The sequence below is a fragment of the Bacillus rossius genome, chromosome 14 (genome assembly GCF_032445375.1).
Source record: "Bacillus rossius redtenbacheri isolate Brsri chromosome 14, Brsri_v3, whole genome shotgun sequence".
NCBI lineage: Eukaryota > Metazoa > Arthropoda > Insecta > Phasmatodea > Bacillidae > Bacillus > Bacillus rossius.
The window spans coordinates 3525890-3543007 of record NC_086341.1 but is presented as its reverse complement, the minus strand read 5'-3'; the positions used below and the strand labels follow the sequence as shown (position 1 = coordinate 3543007).

The window sequence follows — 17118 nt, the reverse complement described above, 5'->3', positions numbered from 1 at the left end:
AATTAAAGTTAATGTTTTATTACTCTAAGTAAAATATTCATCTAAAATTACAATTTTTTTTAAGTTGTACATTTACATGAAAACAACTCTATCATTACAAAAAAATGTTCGCAGTACTACTGGGTTCGGATCTTACCCGGGCATTATTGCTTTGTGTTGCCTCAGTACCTTCAATAGTAACAGTTATTTGTAAACCGTTCCCTGAATAGCTTTCCGTATTAAATGCGCACATTAAAAAGCATAAAAAACCAAAATAAAGTCTAATGATTGAATATTCTAGTATCTATTCCATGCTTGAAAAAAAATATTTATGTATTAACATATATTAAAATAAGGAATTATGCGCAAATTTGCGTAAGATATACCTACTCAGTATTATCACGAAAACGTGATATTCAAATAACCATTGCCATGTGTTGTACAAAGTTATAACATATTTCTTGTAATATTACAAAATATTTCTTGGTAACTAGTTTCCAAAATAATCTTCTGTGGAAGTACAGAATGGTTTTTTTTTTTTTTTTTTTTCTGTGCGTGTCTCTACGAGTGATTCTTTGGATTGCACATGGTGGATCGCATGGATATCATTACTACGCTATTGATTTGTTTGCCTTGGAATGTTTTAAATTGTTTGAGGTTCAATCGTGAGTTTCAACAAAAAATTTATGACATCAGATGTTCAAATAATTATTGTTAAAATTACACACATAATTCAAACTTTTTCAATCAGTCACCATTTATTTTCAACTTTTGGGTTTTTCAAGTAGTTAGGAAATTAATTGTCAGGAGACGGCATGCTGTGAAATAGTTGGTCACTTTTTAATTTTACCATCGCAATTTTGTTCCGCCCAAAACATTGCGGAAATGGTTCATGATAACGTCCAGTAAGTATGCATTAGAATCTCCGTCGTTAAAAAGTCACTTTCTTTTTTTTAAAAAAAAAGTCATTCGAAACTTTTCCAACAATTCAAACACTACATTTCATCCAATGTTTTAGGCGTATAAACAAAAAGGCACAACAGTTAGCTGGAGAAAAAAACTGCTTTACCCAGCTACCATATCCTATATAAATAGTTACGCTTATCACTGACTCACTGACTCTGTAACGTCAAAGAAATATGTATACCTTGGAGACAGGCGTTATCATGAAGCACAAATATTAGCCTACTCCATAGAGATGTATATAAAATAGAAAATGGCAGTGTAACAATATACATATTTAAAATTTATAATCTTATTTAAAAAACATTGGTAATTTTTTTATGTTCTACCTTATTGCAGTTCTAAGTTATGTGGATTTTTAAATAATTCAAATTTATGATTGTTCTAAGGTATGATAGTTCTAAGTTGTGTGTTTATAAGCTATGTTGTTAGGCGTTGTGTTGCTAAGTTATGTATCTAATCTAAGACAGTTATATCTAGGCTAATTTATGGTAGTTCTAAGTTACGACTTTTTAAGTTAAGATTTTTCTAAATGTGCATGTTTCTAAGTTAAGATTTTTCTAAGTGAACATTTTTCTAAGTTATGATTTTCTAAGTGAACTTTTTTATAAGTGAAGATGTTTCTAAGTTAATATTTTCTAAGTGAACATGTTTCTAAGTTTCTAAGTTAAGATTTTCTAAGTGAACATGTTTCTAAGTTACCATGTTTCTAAGTTAACATTTTCTAAGTGAACATGTTTCTAAGTTAAGATATTTCTAAGTTAAGATTTTTCTAAGTGAAAATGTTTCTAAATTAAGATGTTTCTAAGTTAAGATGTTTCTAAGTTGAGATTTTCTAAGTGAAATGTTTCTAAGTTAATATTTTCTAATTGAACATGTTTCTAAGTTAACATTTTTCTAAGTTACGAGTGGCTCCCTGGCTCGTGGACGAGTGTGTCTCCTCCCCTCCCCCGCTGGTCGCACCAGGTCTCGCCATACAAGGAGCGACGCAGCACGCAGCTGCCTCGCGTGGCTACACGGCCAGGGGAGGGGAGACTCCACTAGCGTACTGACCACTGCTTCCAGCTTCCTTCCACTTGTGGGTGGTGGCTCTTATCAGCTCGGCTACACTCTACAGAGAGATGGCGGACTGTTCATTGGCTGCCTCCCGTGTTGCGCCTTAAGCCTCAGTCCACTCGTAATTACTACTATCAAATATTGCAATACGGACAAGATGGGAAACCGGTAAGAAATACGCTAGACAAGTGATGTCAGCGAACCTGGCGGTGTGTGGAGTGTACCTTCATACGTTTTGATACTATATGTATTTTTTTTAAGTGGAGACTAGTTACAGTAGCATGACTCATTGTCACGTTCCGCCTGAGCCGAGCGTGCAAGAAACCGGCCGACCACCGTGCGGGAAAATCTTCTATGATATCAAACAGGTTAAGGCGGGCTATTTTAAACTAATTGTTCGTGATTTTATTCAAACAAATTTATTTAAATAAAATTTGAAGAAAAAAAACTGTAAATAATATTTGAAAATTAAAAAGTGTGCAATTTTCCATCAATGTTTTTCTTATGACGTTATCACTAGAGACCTGCAAAATTCGCGGAGACATTCGGTGATAGGCTAGAATTCAAACACATACACCTCTTAGATAATTTTGCTATTGGCTTACTGTTCATCTGGACGAATCTCAACCAGTTATAAACCCTCAACCAAAGAAGGATCGAATCACACAGACAAACCAGCTGAGACGACTTACAAGTCGGCAGCCAATGAACTTGCGGTATTTGCCCGTGTGTACAGGGATATGTGCAGTCTATCCTGAAGGCCATATCGAAACCGCGAATTTTGCAGGTATCTAGTTATCACTAGAGACTGGAAAAATTCGCGGATTCATTTCGTGATAGGCTAGAATCCAAAAATAACGTTTGCCTTTTTACCGCATCAGTGATTGGGCCACAGTTTATCTGAATGATACTCGGCCAATGGAAAAACGTTCAACAAAAGAAGTATCGAATCACGAGCATCCCAGTTAACAGGTGTCACGAGTCAGTAGCCAATGAGCAAATGTAATTTTCCCGCGTGCATAGAGGATCATGGAGTCTATCCTACAGGTAATTGAAAACGCGAATTTTTCCTGTCTCTAGTTATCACGTAAAATTATCGTCCGTAAACCGACTTTACAGACAACCCTCCTTTTCCTGATCCCGTTACGGAACGCCTGTACGTCCGCGCGCAGGACGCGAGGAAAGCTTGTCTGAAAGGAGCCGGGTCAGAGGGGTAACGGGGGCGTGGGATAGAGAGAGAGAGTGAGAGAGAGTGGCGGTTGGAAAGGAGGTCCGAGGGGTCACTCTCAGGGGCAGCCCAAGGTCTCGCACGGGTCAAGGCCGCAGTCCGCGGCGCCGTGCGGGGGCAGCCGAGCGGGGACGCACCACAACGCCGAATTACCACAACGCCGAAAAATGTCATTGCAGGACTGCCACAAAGGTTAGGTTAGGTTACACTAGGTTAGGTTAAACTAGGTTAGGTTAGACTAGGTTAGGTTAGACTAGGTTAGGCTAGGATAGGCTAGGTTAAGATAGGTTAGGTTATATTACGCTAGGTTAGGTTAGGTTAGGTAAGGTTAGGTTTGATTGTGGTATTTCGGCGTTAAGGTACATTTGAGAAACACACACAAATTCATTCAGTTGTTATTTCGGCGTTGTGGTACACAGCAGTTTACTAGCTGTCGGCGTTGTGGTCAATTTTGACATTCGGCGTTATGGTATTTCGGCGTTGTGGTAATGACCCGCAGCGAGCCTGCTCCGCTATCGATACATCGATCCGTCCATGTTTCGACGCGGAGGCCTTCTTCTTGGTGCGTGAACTGCATTGTCAACAAGCAGAAGTATCCGACTGGCCCCCCACAACTGCAGCCAATCAGGAAACACTCCCGGTGGGTAACCGCTACCCTGAAGATGGCGACTGCCAAGGTCGACCGAAACTGCGGCGAAATCTCCGCCTTCGATGGTTTTTAAAATCCCACAAGACAAGCAACCGCAAGTACCGGCCGCGAAATATTTCAGGCTACGTCAGACGATTACTTTCAAAACGTCTTCAACGCCAAGAATGTACTTTCTGGTGTCGTTTAACGTCAGAAACTGTAAATGTGAGACTGCTATGCTTAAGGGGCGATGCGAACTGTGGGTCCGGGTTCGAACCCCAGCGGAGTCGGACCAGCATGCTTCGCGAGTGGGGAACACGAACAAATGAACCAATCGTGGCTTAACGTCTCGAGACATCGAGGTCACGAGAGGCGGTGAATGTAGAAGCAAATGAATGCTTTTGTGGGTTTAGGCCGGGCACACGACACGACGAGATATTTTATTATCTGATAGTATTTGATAGTATTAAATAATCGGGATAAATTTGATTAATAATGAAAATTAATAAATATGCCTAATTATAACTCTAATTTATTAATATTAATTAATTTTAAAACGATAAAATAGTAATTTTACATTCATAATGCAAATTAATTATACATACAGGAACATAACCTCACAAACACTCCCATTAAAACAGCCAGGAGACTACTAAACCCTCCACACACTCCCTGCCAGCGACCAAGTAATCTTACAAGCAACCTAACATCGTTATACATACGGGAACATAACCGCACTTATATAAATATACTTGAAAAAGGTTATAAACACAATTTCTGTCACTAATATACACAACAGATAAACTTTTTTCAATTATATGGACCAGTATCCAATGACAATCACTAAAGCATATGATTTAAAAGCACAGACACAATTATTTATATAAATGCAACAATGCACACAGGCTCAGACTGACACGACACCACAATAACTGTCGCTATCAGACACGAGGCGAAAACTTCGGATGACTGCTCCAACTTCGTCGCGTACAGACTTATGGCTGCAGTGTTCTGCGCATGCGCGAATATATATTTAAAAAATGTCAACAAATACATACCATATGTGTTTATAGCTGACTAGTTAGGGTTGTTTTTCAGTGTTTCTTTAATTTCAGTAAATATTCAGTTGTAAAGTATTTTGATTGGTATTTTTCTCATTGTAGAGCTGGATGCATATAGTTTAGTATGGGTAGTACAGGAAGACACTTTTTGTATTATCCATCCTTGCAGGAGTATCACGACAAAGATTTAATTTCAAGAAGTGTGTGAAGATATAACGTGACGAAGATACGGTGTTAAAGCTGTCGCGAGGTGTCACGAAGTGTTGCGTCTGGTTCTGTGCGCGCCCGGCCTTAGAGCGACGTCCGCCATGTCTCCCACTCGCCAGGAGGGGTCTAACCCCGCTGCCCCTGCAGAGGAGCACGCGGGGGGAAGGCGCTAGCCGGCGCGGTGGAAACGACCGGAGACTGCAACGCTTGAGAGAACACTAACCCTTGTCGTGCTAATCGCTCCGTCTGCCCGGGCACACACACACGGCGCGCAGAGCTCCAGGAAAAACAACGCTATTTCAAAACTACTCAAGATATCCGAGTGGGGTCTGCTTACGACAAGCATTTAAGAGTTCGCTGAGGGCCGAAAACTACTTTTGATTTCGGATTAAGTTTTTTAAACTGTATTTTTAGAAGAGTTAAAAATGGCTACAACGCATGTTTTCAGAGTAATTTTTAGGCGTAAAACAACCAGAAGAGATTCTTGAAATCATACTTTAGGGACTTTCATTACACCTTTATCATCATTTCTCCACCATATAATGTCACGTTCACCGCTCAAATTTCACACTTATCCTGTAACTACGAGAAGACAGCGCGCCAGTCCAGAGGAGACACCGCGCTAGAAGCACCAGCGAGCGTCGCGCTTATCATCCCGCATCGCCGACACAGATACGCCCCTGACGAGGCACGAATAATGATAGTTTCACTGCGAACGGAATATTTTTTGAAAGGGTTGCTCTGTATCTTACGCCTGCCCATGGCGTATTTTTCAATTAATCACCATCACGAACAATGGCATGGGTCTAGCAACTGGCGTGCGCGTAACGATAACGCAAATTAATTTGTTTTAATTATTAATGCTCTCTGTTCTATCCTGATGGTCAAATCAAGAGACGACTTACAAGCAAAACATTATTTAATATTCCAGCCAAAAAGAGAAAAGATTATGAGATACAGTATAATTTCTTGAGAATACCTGTTAACATTTTGAACTTTAAAAACTTATACATCAATTTTTGGTAACGTTCCTTAACACATTTTATATGTTATTAACCTATACATTGCGTAAAGATACATCCTGTGCATCCATGGCATATCTCCATTTGTTTAGAAAAAAATTAAATGAATAGGATAAAAACGAAAATCTGTATGCATTGGTTAATAATAATAATTACTTCCATTACACGTTTCAGAAAACTGATACATTTTTTTACAGTGAATATTTTGAATTGGAACCACATTTACTGCAACAAGCCCAGCGGAGGGCTTCATGAGACAAACATAAAATGATCACAGGCAACCCATTCTACACTGCTAAAAATTTTCACCTCTACAAAGAACGTTGGTTACAAATTACACAGGAATCTTCGTAGATTTACGATCATTTTCTTTGACACCGAGTTCACTTAGTAATGACATATAGAGCAGAATACTAGTCAAAACATAAGACTATGTTATTAATAGAGTCCCAAAGTGTATAAATGTTAATAAAAATAATTATTGAAAGGTTTTTTTTCAAAGTCCCGTACCCCTTGTGGCGGCCCTTCTCTCCCGACATATTCATCATCTGCACGTTCCTTTCTGCACACTAAATAAATTTAACATTGTTGATTTAATTTTAGAATTTATACAGGCCGAGAAATTTGTTCGGATTTTTTTTCTTTGCCATAAATAATGTATTTTACAATGATATAACATGTCCTATGTCTCCTAGGTACAGATATAGTATTGCAGTGGAAGCGAGGTAGGTACCATCTGTAGTCTGTCGGTGTCTCGGCCAACTTGGCAGTAGCTCTTCCACTGAAGCTCACCCCACATTCGCCTCAGAATCCCGAACACAGTTCGCGGTTAGTTAAACACATATTTTTTTTCCCTGCCAGGCTTTGGTTGCGTCTGTCTGCTAATTTAGCATGCGACACGTGTCACAATCAGCTCTGCTGTTCGCCGTGGTTTCAGCGACTTGTGACCATTGTGCTCCGCACAAGGTACAGCACTGTGAAATCGTCTGAAACAAGACGGACAGACGTGACTGTGTCGTGTCTGATGGTCACCACCGGAATTACAAAATGTTTTCCCCTACCCTACGAAATGTCTTGAAGACATTTAAAATCCAACTTTTAAATTTTGACGTGACGTCTAATAAATCGATGAACGCCGGCTGCACGCACGAAAATGTGTCCCGTTACGCTCATTGTACGCTTGCGCCGCATCTATCTCTTTTCCACTCGATTGGAACAACCGTCGATTTGACTTTTTCGAGGCACGTTAAACTTGAAACACTCCCATTCGTTTCCTACTTTTCCTATCATCGTCCTATCCTTAACAGAATAACACAGATTGGAAGAAGTTAAATAGCAAACATGTATACAAGTTATAGTTAAAATAATCTGTTCGTTAAAGTAATAAACATATTTGAATTAATGAGTGCAAATAAAAGTAAATTTATCAATTAAATTGTAGATTTAATTTCACTCCTTCAATTGTATCCATACAAAATAGTGATAATTCAATAAAAATGATTCAATTTTATTCATAAGAGTATGCAATCATTCCATCAATGTTTTGTTATGACGTTGTCACGTTAAACTATCGTCCGTAAACCGACTTTACAGACAACCAATTTTTTATTGTTAATGTGTTGGTGGACAAGTGGCTTCTGGGTGCGGGTGGGGGGGGGGGGAGGGAGTAGGGGTGGTATCGGAGGGGGAGGGTCGGCTGTTTGTTCCCAGGACGCGACCAGAAGCCGCGACGGAGCAGTTAGACTTCCTTCCCACGGCCGCGTGTAACCGCCACCGCTAACAACTGCCGCGCGCTAGGAGGGGAGGGGCCTAACCGCTCTTCGTCGCCAATCACTGCACACGTGCCGCTCGGGCGAGTCCCCGAGGGACCAGGCCTCGAGTCCCGGGCATCGCCATCTTGATCTGGGAAGCCTTCTTTTCACAGACGAGAGAGACAAAACCCGAAGTTCCCCGAAGTTCATGCTCGCTCTTTTTCCGTATTTTTAATGTAGCTATCCTAACCAAATCAACCGTCCACGATGTTTCAAAGTATTTATAATGTTGCTAACCTAACCTAATTGACCATTAGTATCCCTTTATCAACACCGCCATATTTTTTACAATGAACAAATAATTGGTTGTCTGTAAAGTCGGTTTACGGACGATAGTTTAACGTGACGTCATAACAAAACATTGATGAAATGATTAAATACTCTTATGAATAAAATTGAATCATTTTTATTGAATTATCACTATTTTGTATCGATATAAAGAATGAGTGAAATGAAATCTACAATTTAATTGATAAATTTACTTTTATTTGCACTCATTAATTCAAATATGTTTATTACTTTAACGAACAGATTATTTTAACTATAACTTTTATACATGTTCGCTATTTAACTTCTTCCAATCTGTGTTATTCTGTTAAGGATAGGACGATGATAGGAAAAGTAGGAAACGAATGGGAGTGTTTCAAGTTTAATGTGCCTCGAAAAAGTCAAATCGATTGTTGTTCCAATCGAGTGGAAGAGAGATAGATGCGGTGCAAGTGTACAATGAGCGTAACGGGACACAGCGTAACGGGACAATTTGCGTAACGGGATACTTTTTCGTGCGTGCAGTTGGCGTTCATCGATTTATAAGACGTCACGTCAAAAAAAAAAACGAAGATGCACGATCGGCGGTTTGGCTCTCTCGTCTGTGAAATGAAGGATTCCCCGGCTCCCTGACGCATCCCCCGCCGCGGTCCACATCCGGTTCCTGCCATTGAAACCCCTCTAATCGTGACGTATCTTCCCTCGAGCTCGGCCAGTCGTGAAACAAATTACAAAACTCACCTTTTTCTATTAAAAAAAAAAAAAAGAAACTAGAAAGGGGCAGTTTGGTTCCGCGCCGTAGATTTTTCGTGAGAACTCCGGGATATGCGTCCGTTTCGACGCTGCCGTGGCTCTCGTGTTCGCTCAGCACTGGACTTTTTTTTTTAGACTTTTTGGATTCCCTTTTGAGCGAGCTTTCCAATGACAGACCAGGGCTCCTCGCTCGGGGGACTGAGGGGGGTGGGGGGGGGGGGACAAACCTTAACCTAACTCGTCTGAGCCAGCATTTCACATTCAACAGTACGAATTCAACGAAATTCTTCCATTCAATTTGGCGTCGAATAAATTCAGGCTAACAATTCATTGTCTCTCTGCAGCATTTCAATGTTAACTAAGGATTTTCAAAATTTTATTGTATAATTTTTTATGACTATAAATTATAACTTTTTTTTTCAGTTTGGCACACCAATGCGTTTGGTATAGCCACTAATGTTCACGTAGGAACACGTGAATCGGCCATAATCGACTTCCGTTCCATTTTCATGAAGTCACTTCTACCAGATGCCGTATACTCTTGCCAGATGCCGTATACTCCTGCCAGATGCCGTATACTCCTACCAGATGCCGTATACTCTTGCCAGATGCCGTATACTCCTGCCAGATGCCGTATACTCCTACCAGATGCCGTATACTCCTACCAGATGCCGTATACTCGAGTGCTAACATGTCTACACAAAAAAAAATTGGTGCTAGTCGTGAATAGTCATGAAAAAAAATCCAAGGTTAAAGGGCGCGGGAAAGTTTATAGCTTTTGAATTTACGACGGATTCGCCAAATAGAAGGAAGTACTCGACACAGAACTCCAATCAGCCAATGAACGCATGATCACAACGAAAATATTTGCAGTATACGCATTTTTTTTTACAAAAATGGGGGCCACTGAAAATTATTTTTTGAAATATTAATATTACCAAATATTTTATTGTACCAGTTAAATAAGTTCACCAAACAGTTTGATATCGACCATAAAATATCGCTGTTACAAATAAACCGTTCTACGGGGTGATAAGACACTATATATTTTGCGGTGTTAAAAAACTTATATTTCCCTAATATAGCAACGCCTTAATATTGTTTGTAAGAAAGGTTACTTTACTGTCTGGGACGGATGAAGTTTGACAACGTTGCTTTATTTGTATTTGTCTCTTATCCGACAGAGCGCTGCACTTGCTCTCTACAACATGTCAGTTAAAGAAGGTCGTTCGTGCTTGAAAGCAAAGCACACGGCACAAGGTTTCAGCCACAGAGACCAACATCAAAATATGCCACGTTTCATTCACTCGTTTCAAGCATAATGCTGCCAAATAATTTCAGATTGAAAGCAAAATAATCTTACATCTGCAGATAACTTTGCGAAGGTTTTATATCTTACTTTATCTAAATCAGATTTCTGTAATCTACGTGGGGAAAAAAAAAATTGACGTTGGAATGGTGAATATACTGACGATTGTGTGTTATAAAGATATAGCAGAATCATCGTCGGTGTTTTAAATGCAACTAAATATTTACAAGAAGCCAGCATGTTTGTTTGACTTGCCAAGTTAGGGGACATTTTTAAAAGTAATTTTTCCTTCAAGCAATCCAAGTCACCGGACAAACTCCGTCGTGAAGTTGACCCCAATTGTCTCGAGGAAATTAACAATCTAAATAGCATCACCTTAAATCTACTAATGGTCTTAAACTTTTGAGAGAGAGAGAGAGAGAGAGAGAGAGAGAGAGATATGTATGTTTTTCGTTTATAATATTTAATTGTAAATGCCGTGTAATTCTATTTCCGACTATCCTCCGCACCGACACATACACACACAAACGAACGTTCTATTAGTTAGTTTTATTTTTTAAAAAAAAATTGAACGTAGCAACAGTTTTTGTGTTGAAAATCCGTGCACTCCAGTAAATTAAAACCGTTGCTTAACTGAAAAACAAAAGTCAGAATTTTTTTCCGGCACTGCGTCGATGTCGAGAGGAAAGGCGGCCCTCTACATCTGTCACTCGTCTCCTTCCCACACCACACGGCGCGGCGACATCAGTGGACACTGCAAGAAGGGGCTCGCGCCTGGAAGGTAGGCAGTCCGTCTGGCGGGTCAGGGCAACCGGCTGCCTAACCATCAGCGCGCCGTTTGTCTCATTAAAAAAAATATATATGTATATTGGGGTGGGTATAAGTTGGAGCGACTACCACTATGGTTTCCCCCCCCCCCCACCCCCCGCGATGTTGTGATGTCCTGATTTCCCCGGGTTGTCCACGAGCATTGACTCCATATCCGATGCGTTGTCACGTGTGTCAGGCCGATACGCGCACAAAACAATATCGTTAAAAAAAAATTTTCAGTTTTTGACGTGACATCTAATAAATCGATGAACACCGGCTGCACGCACGAAAAAGTGTCCCGTTGCGCACATTGTCCCGTTGCGCACATTGTCCCGTTACGCACATTGTCCCGGTACGCACATTGTCCCGTTACGCACATTGTCCCGTTAAGCACATTGTCCCGTTACGTTGTTTCCCGGTACGCTCATTGTACGCTTGCGCCGCATCTATCTCTCTTCCACTCGATTGGAACAACCATCGATTTGACTTTTTCGAGGCACATTAAACTTGAAACACTCCCATTCGTTTCCTACGTTTCCTATCATCGTCCTATCCTTAACAGAATAACACAGATTGGAAGAAGTTAAATAGCAAACATGTATACAAGTTATAGTTAAAATAATCTGTTCGTTAAAGTAATAAACATATTTGAATTAATGAGTGCAAATAAAAGTAAGTTTATCAATTAAATGGTAGATTTCATTTCACTCCTTCTTTGTATACATACAAAATAGTGATAATTCAATAAAAATGATTCAATTTTATTCTAAAAACAAAGTATGCAATCATTTCATCAATGTTTTGTTATGACGTTGTCACGTTAAACTATCGTCCGTAAACCGACTTTACAGACAACCAATTTTTTTTTTTTTTTTTTAATAAAATGGCGTCAGATCGGGCGCGCTAAGTGATCCGGCCTCAAGGAGGCGGCAGTCGCGTGGCTTTCGAACGAGGCTTGGCGGAGAATCCGAGTTTCTCTCCGACCGGGTCAATCCGACCACTTTCCGTAAACGCCCGAAGGAAAAAAAATGAGATTGAGGCCGCGTTCCAATTGAGATGTGTAACATCTTAGCATTCGTTTGGTGGGAGTAACTTCGTGGGCGGAGCGGTGGTCGCACGGAACGGAAAGGTGTAACCACGCTCTACTGCCATCTGTGGTGGATGGTGCGAGCCAATGTTCACAAAGCCAAAGGGAAACTTTATGGTGTTAACTGTTTAATGGATTTTAATAAGATGGGCAGTATTTTTTTTTAATTCCTGGTCGAAAATAGAGGGTTTAGTACTTTTCCAAGTATTTTTTTTTTTTTCGCTTTTATCAGCGCCGTTTCATTAGTAACTTCGTTATGCTAATCAAATGATTCAATAGTCGACGTAGCTGCTCCGGCAGCTAATTATAGCGGCGGGTGCGGAAACTACGTGCGTGATTCGCGCCAAGAAACATTTTTCTAATATTTATCTTGCCCGGCATTATTTTAAATAATTTTTACTTGGAACTTCGTGCCCGAGTTTCCTATCATAAGTAATACTATTTTTTTTACGAAATGATCACGTGACCCGGTTTACAAAAGTTTCTCATGGAAACACATAAATAAATAAAAGTTGATGTTTAGCATTGAATGTTTTCTCCAGGCTGTCAAAATACACCATTTAATGGGTCTTGGAAAAAATAAATCTTAAAAAAAGGGGGTTGTCTGAAAAGTCTGTTTATGGACGATAATTTTACGTGATAACGTCATAAAACATTGATGAAAAATTTGCATACTTTTTAATTTTCAAATATTATTTACAGTTTTGCAAATTTAATTTAAATAATTTGTTTAAATATAATCACGAAAAATTTAGTTAAAAAGCCCGCCTTAACCTGTTTGATATTATAGAAGATTTTCTCGCACGGTGGTTGGCCGGTTTTTGCACGCCCGGCTCAAGCGGAACGGGACAATTTTTCGTGCGTGCAGCCGGCGTTCATCGATTTATAAGACGTTATCACATCGAAAAATAAATTTATATTAATACTCGTATCGAACAAGGGAACACAAAATAATATTTTGAATGTTAAAACGAGCCGGTGGTAACGGTCTGGCAACAGCGCGCGCCGTTTGCTCTGTACTGCAAACTAAGCGTGGGACACTTTATACTTCAACTCGAACAAGGTCGGGCGCCAGTGCGTGACGGGAAGCCTAAGATGTACATCAAGTTCTGTCCCTGCCCGAACACGCCCGAATATTCACCTTCGGCCAACCTCGGGTTTATTTATATATATTTATATTTCTCTGTTTATTTTAATGTACCTATACTAACCTAACTAACCGTCCATAGTGTTTTAAAGTGTTTTAATGTAGCTAACCTAACCGACCACTTTTAATATTTGAATTCATTTCTCCTGCGCAAAAATAAAATAAATCCCGAGGTTGGCCGAAGGTGAATACTCGGGCGTGTTCGTGCAGGGACAGAGCTTGTTGTACATCTTAGGCTTCTCCAGTGCGCGACACCGCTCTCCTCGCGAACAGCCAGAACATCCAGAACAGCCCGAACAGCCCGTGTGCCAAGCTACAGCACGCGCTGTTGGACAGTCGACTGTAGACCCGGGAAATAACAGGTCGTGATGCCGTTACATAACGCAGTTTACGAAAGTTGGAAATTTCCTCGAACGTTGGCAAACCACGGTTAGCATTAAACACGTGTACATTCATTGTGAGAATTAAACGAGCAGAATCCATTGTGAGAGATCACGTTTGTGAAATGGTGTTATTGTGACTTCGTGTCGGTAACGCACCGCTATGGGACTTGTAGCGGTGACCCTGTAGTTGTATGATACCACTTAAAATACTGTGTATAGAATTTTTTTCACCCCTTGATGTTATGGCGGTCGTACGTTCAGACGGATGCAATATTCGTCATATTATAGAATTACTATATTTTATGTTTGGAAGTGAATAAATTGTGAAAAAATTACGGTAGTTATCGCGTCTATAAAAATTTGACACATCTTTCATCGAAATCTATCTCGGGCAATATACTTAAGTTTCCTAAAATACGGTCGTTTCATGTAAGCGAGGATTATACAAAGTAGTTTTTTGTGAAATAATTATTCGTAGCTAATATCTGAAATATTTCCACAATAAATAAATAAAAAATTGGTAAATTTAAATGTACAAAAACTGGAGCAATACGAGGCACATGTCTATCAGCAGTTTTTTTTTTTTTTACGAAACATTTACTTTTAACTGATATTTATTTCCAACATGCTAAAATTCCTCTTAAACAAGAAACCAACAAATATTTTTGCAAAACTCCGTTCCCCCGGAGAAACCCCCGGAATGGCCACCGCATGGGGAGCCCAAGAAAAGAAACAGGCTCCCCATTTGAAAGCCACCTGGCAGGTTTTTTGTATCCACCCACCGTCTCTTTGGTGACCTGACTTGTTGCAAGGGATTGTATTCCTATCAGACAAATGCCACCATTTTGTCTGGGCAATCCGCCTTGGAGGAGCCGGGGCGCGAACCCGGGTCCTACAAGTCACAAGGCAGGCGCTCTACCCCAGAACCAGAGTGGTAGAGCGGATACTTGTAGTCTTCTTAACACTTAACACGATATCATTCGCTCGCATTTACTGTGTTACACATGCTAACTTTTGGCTGTTTTGGTTCGCTATCATTGACTTATATGACAAATAAAATAGGAAAATATTGTTTACATGCATTAAATTACTAATATCGCTCTATCTAAAAATATTTCTGGTGTAACCTAATGCAGTTCTCTATACTGAAAATTATAATTTTAATATAGATTAATTAATTAATAGTTTTTACAATAAAGAATTGATAGTATAGCTACTAAAAGAATTTATGGTTTGTTTTTGTCTTTCAACCCTTGTTATGTATTTTTTTAGGCAATATTTAGACATTCAAAATAATTAAGAACAGGTTCAATAGTGAACATTTCAACCCTTGTTATTTTTTTTTTAGACAACGTTTAGATATTTCAAAATGAATGAACACCTTGCAGTAACGGTTGGTCATATAAAAAAAATATTTCACACGAAAGTTTTAGATATCATTTTTAGGTTTTACAATAAATATTAACGGATGTAATAGTGTATATGGTACAAATACCAATTATAATTTCTTTTATACACAACATTTTAACAATTTAACCTTACAAAATAATAATTTAATAACTTATAACTGTCAAGTGATATTTTTTGCACTACATTGTTTTAGATTAAAAATTTATGCAACACGCAGAAACAATGCAACATAGGAAAGTTTAATTAAAACAGTTACGGTGACTTTATACTGCCTACAAAAAAATTACACGTAGATATAATGTACTTTGTATGAATTTGAAAGCATCTGCCTCGGGTGTTAAAAGAGATAAAAAAAAAAACCTCTAATGATGTTATTGTTTAGGAAATCAGTTAAAGTAATTTTTTTTATGAATGTTTGTAGGAAACGTAAACTTCACTTCAGAAACGTACATATCTTATGATCGACACTCGAAACAAGGATTTAATTATTTTGAGGGGTTATCACATTTTACACCAGAGGTCTTCAGTTCTTGTATGACTATGGGTCGTATCACCAATGAATATCGATTAATTGTTCGGCGTAGCGAAAAAATCTGTTATTAAGTAGAGTTGTTACGCTTATGTTTGTTGATAGCACTGAAAAATATGCATTTAATCTAACATGCAGGGTAACATTTCACTCGAAAGAGTACCAGCAAAATTTATATTTAGATCAACGTCAGCGTAACGGGACCAAGGAGGTGTAAGTACACGGAGTGGATGTGTGATACAAACGTTGAAGTCACCCTGGTTAGCAAAATAAGCCGTATCTCTGCATAAATACTCGAGAGTTTGTTAATTAGCCTGAAAGGAACGATTTTTCGCCTGGAATAATCGTGAAGTCATAATGCAGTGAGTACTATAGACAACAAACACGACCAGACATCAGCTGCTGGAACAGCACTTGAACTATAGTTAACCCACGTGTGTTTTACTGTCCAAAATTGCACACACAAACTCCCCAACTTCTCGCATCCGTGAGCGACGCGACAATTCTGCACTGTGCAGAGGTAGCAACTCACCTCAGTTGCAGTTGTGCAGAAAACAATGGTTCCTCGCCGGCGACTCTGCAAGTCTGCAAGTCTGCTGGTCTACTAGTCTGGTAGTCTGCTGGTCTGCTGGTCTGCTAGCCTGGTCTCCGCCGCCGCTACCAGCCAACACGCGATCACGACTTGAACTGAGCGCCACGGTAGACGTATCGAGACAGCTGGGCTGTTGGTTAGCCGCGGCCCTAGATCCCGCGTCGTCGCTCGCGCGCGGAGCCGTAGAGAGCGATCAAGGATCTAGAAGTCACCCCCAACCCAAGCAAAGCGTCTCACTGGCAAAAAAAAATATAACACGCGTGTATTTCCTACACGTGATAGAATTAAAACCTCGACTCGTAAGTATATCGTAAGTTGTAAACAGCAGAGAGAGAGAGAGAGAGAGAGAGAGAGAGAGAGAGAGAGAGAGAGAGAGAGAGAGAGAGAGAGAGAGAGAGAACGAAGACAATTTTCAATTTTCTAATAATTTTGTAAAACAGCAAAGCTATAGATGTAATACGAGTCCAGCAACGTATAAATAATATTTTTTTTTGGCCAAGTACGTATTCTCTGTCCTTTTCGCATCAGAAACGTTGTTTCACAACAATGTTCCACGAAAGAGTCGCATTAAAATTCGGCCTTGAAATTTTACTCTCATCGCGCCCAAAGAAGTTTCACTTCAAAAATCGTCATAGTTGATGCCAACAGTTGTGCCCTATAAAAAGTCTCTTTACTAGTACATTAAAACATGCACTTGACATGCAATACTTTTAGCAAAGCGCGCAAGTCTGCCAGAGAGTGCAGTTTGTAAACAAACGCACGTGCCATTGTTGTTGACGTTTGCTTCTGTTTAAAAATCGTTCGCCAATCACAGGTGCGTACGCAGAATATCATTTCGTAAAATGGGGGGGAAATAAGAACCAATTTTCCTCCTCA

At 39.6% G+C, this 17118-nt stretch overlaps 1 protein-coding gene across 1 annotated transcript in view; it reads right to left on the bottom strand.

Annotated features, from left to right (window-relative positions):
* Positions 1-16393, bottom strand: part of LOC134539015 (homeodomain-only protein-like) — a 35658-nt gene extending 19265 nt beyond the window's left edge. Inside the window, exon 1 of the mRNA XM_063380681.1 lies at positions 16183-16393. The gene's annotated coding sequence lies outside the window, so the exon portion shown is untranslated. The remainder of the gene's footprint in view (positions 1-16182) is intronic.
* Between the last annotated feature and the right edge of the window lie 725 nt (positions 16394-17118).